Genomic DNA, 3,627 nt, shown 5'->3' on the forward strand with positions numbered 1-3,627 from the left:
GAATCTGCCGCGAACCACCGGCTGGCTTTACGTGAAGATGGGTCCGTCTTCGTAGAGGAAGGTGAGTAGGAGTAGGAGCTGGAGGACGAACAGAGGTAACACGACTACTATAACAAGACAGTGCTGTAATAGGTATAGAAGTACTCGACACCGGGACGTCGGGTAGCTTCTTGTGCCTTCCACTCGCTAATTATTTCTGCGGAATTTCCTGCAGCGGTCCAGTGACTTATTGAGCGAGCGTTGCGGAACACGCTACCGATTCCGTGGGTGGGAGCGTTCGTTGCGTAGGTGCTGAAGCAGCAGCCCCGCCTCCACCATGATCAACAGGCAGCGATCGGTGCGCACAGTGGAGCAACTGTGTGTGAAACATCACCTGTGCGGAATGCGGCCGGCTGACGTAAACACTGACAATACGCTTTGTTAACGTGACTTCAATCACGCTCTTTTAGCAAGTATACTTTTAGCAAGTATTGGCCATTACCCAGGAAGGAACATAGAAGCTTTAAAAAAAAAAAGTCACCTGCAATGAAAGCAAGGAAAAAAGAGTGTTTAAAAGAGGACAGAATGAAACAATAGACAGGGCAAAAAAAAAAAAAAAAATAGATAAATGATAATATCTGTTCATTGCGTGCTTTTTTTTTCCCGTGGTCAAGAATACCATACTAAGCTGGCGTCAGTATCATTCTGGGACTAGGAAATATGGTTTTCGGCGTTAAGAGAAAACGCTACCCCATATGTCAGCTACGCATACGTAATATATGAATATGTACGCCTAATATATACATGTATCAGGTATATATGTTTATGTATATATTTATAAATCTAACATCATATCGCATCCTGGTCGCTGATGAAGAATGCGATGACTAACCCGTTTGGTGTCTTGCTTCTTAAGCTTCCCCGCCAGGATGAAGAGTTTTAATATTGTATTGTATTGTATTGTATTGAATAGAATCTTAAAGGGATGGTACCGTATTGGTGGAGATGAAAATTGGGCTTTTAACTTTTTGCCAGATACCAAGAAAACACTTATAATATAGTACAGAGCATATCATTTTAAGACGAATTCAAAGTTTATTTGATGAAAAACGGATTTGGAATGACTGAAACATCCACAAACAAAGTAATTAAGTGTGGGTCCCACACTTTATTACAATCGCTCTTTTTTTTTTTTTGATATCTCAGCCATTTGAAAACTAATTTTCATCAAATAAACGTTGAATTCCTCATAGAATTACATGCTCTTTCATATTTCATAAGACGTTTCTCATTATCTCACCAAAAAAAAAAAATGATAGAAACCTAAAATTAGGTCTCAACGAAAACTATACGATCCCTTTAAAAGTGATTTGTTGGTTGACCGCAAGTTCCGGGAGGGTAGGTATTCCACTTTGTCGCTCTTACTCCCATTCACCCCCTCCCCCCTCCCATCTCTTCTCCTTCTCCTCCCCCTTTAGTTCTATTCGCTAGTCACGTTCTGACAGTTTAGATTATCATTTTGGTTTCACTTGACAATTAACATTAGCTTCACTATCGACTGAAACAATGCCAGTGAATAATGTTCTGGGTCATTGTATGTTAGTTTATGTATGTATGTCGATTCATAACTCCAGCAAAGACACTCTCCTCTCGTCGCGTGTGCGTTCCATGTCTGTCATGATGACTTTGACCAATTACGATGACTACGAAGGCAACTCTGAAGTAGTCGGTTTCAAGTTCTCACTGGTAAATGTTATCAATGTCATTGACAGCAATTGAAAGAGATACAACAATATTCCAATTACCCAAATGCAAACAGAAGTGAATATTTACGCTCCCTGAGGAGTATGATTATAGTACGAGTAATCACGTTTCAAAATCCATTCAACCATGCATCCTTATCCACTAACCTTTCACCTCGTTTATCCTCTTACGCAGTTTTGCTATTGTAATGACCAAGTTCTTTGTATCCGCATGGCTTCTTTTTTTTTCTACCACTGCCTCGCTCAGGGTCACCCTTTCTTTTCTTCTGTCTTCTTTATATAGTAACTGCGCTGGACCTATTATGGTCAGTGATTTAAATGGAAAGTCAACCAAGTTACACCATGCATGGTCAAGTATGGTGAGTCATGTACAGTGTATGATTTCAAACCAAACAGAGTACAGTCGCTGTCTTCTGGTCTTTTCTAAAGTATCTTCCTGCTGTTCATCTATCGCTAGATGCTCATAGAGAGATCGCTATATACGGGCTCTCTACCACCGAGAGCCTGACGAGTACGATGCTATTTTTGATGCAGTTTTGAGGCAATGTCGCATCGTGTTCACGTTGGTTTCAACCAGCACCTTCATTCAACAGATTTAAATCAAGCCAGTCAATAGATTGGGATAGGTTTCACAGGAAAAAAAAAAGAAAGAAAAAGAAGCGGAGAGAGAGGGGGGGGGGGGAGACCTGATATAGTGATCTAGTTTATAATGCAATCAATCATTTATGTATTGCCCATGATATAAGCCGTTTCTCTAATTACGGAATCACGACTTTCTTTTTGTGTGTCTCTATATATTTGTCTATAAGGGGAATACAATCAAGTCTTAATTATAGGACAGTATGGAACCACGACATCTGATGGCTCTTTGTGTTCTAGACCAATGCCATACAGTGCCTTATATTAGGCAAACGTATGCTGATGACGCCGATTCAAGTAATGAAGAGGAATCCATTCTGTCATTATCTCCTTATAACAACTTAACCCCCTATAAAACACTCACTCATACAAGGAAAATCATTAAAAGGTCCATTTCTCTCTCTACCTCGGTCTGTGCTTGTGTGTGTGTGTGTGTGTGTGTGTGTGTGTGTGTGTGTGTGTGTGTGTGTGTGTGTGTGTGTGTGTGTGTGTGCATATTAAAAAAAAAAAAACTTTCACTCAAGGCACCATTGTTTCATTTAGAAATATTAGCTGCCAGGGAAGATCTATATAACTATTGAGTACTTTCAGTTAGAAGAGTTACGTAATTTAGTTTGGCGGGATATACATATTGGCTTAGAAGGAATTTCTCACAGAATCAAATTGTACAACACTTATCTTTACAGTTATTACGTTATATAAAGCAAGCGAGGTCACAGTAAATAACACCGACATTGGCAGAATTAAAACGGACATTAATTATATGTCGAAAGGAAGAGAATGATATTGCCATCAGAAGAAATAAATCGGTTTTGCATTTGCTGAAGTGGGAATGTTTAGATAAAGGATTAGTTTTATCCATGCACTCGTACCCCTCCCCTTTTGAGTGTGTCTGATCACTGACATCTTTTCTAAATACATTTGAGTTTGTTTGATCACTGACATTTTTTCTAAATACATTTGAGCTCAGAGATAAGTATTGTGTTATTGTGTATGTATATATGCATGTATATGGACATGTATATGTGTACATATGTATGTGCATACATGTATGTGTGTGTATGTAGCATAATCATAAGCATAATTAGCATAATCATTTACGTTCTGAATGTGGGCAGAAATAAGTGTGTTTGTATTAAGTGGATGTGTGTGCGGGTGTAGGTGAGAATGTGTGTGTGGGTGAGAGGGTGTGTGTCTGTCTTTGGGTAAGGATGTGGATGTGGTGTAGAGGGCGGGGAGGGGTTTT

The sequence above is a fragment of the Diadema setosum genome, chromosome 4 (genome assembly GCF_964275005.1).
Source record: "Diadema setosum chromosome 4, eeDiaSeto1, whole genome shotgun sequence".
Lineage (NCBI taxonomy): Eukaryota > Metazoa > Echinodermata > Echinoidea > Diadematoida > Diadematidae > Diadema > Diadema setosum.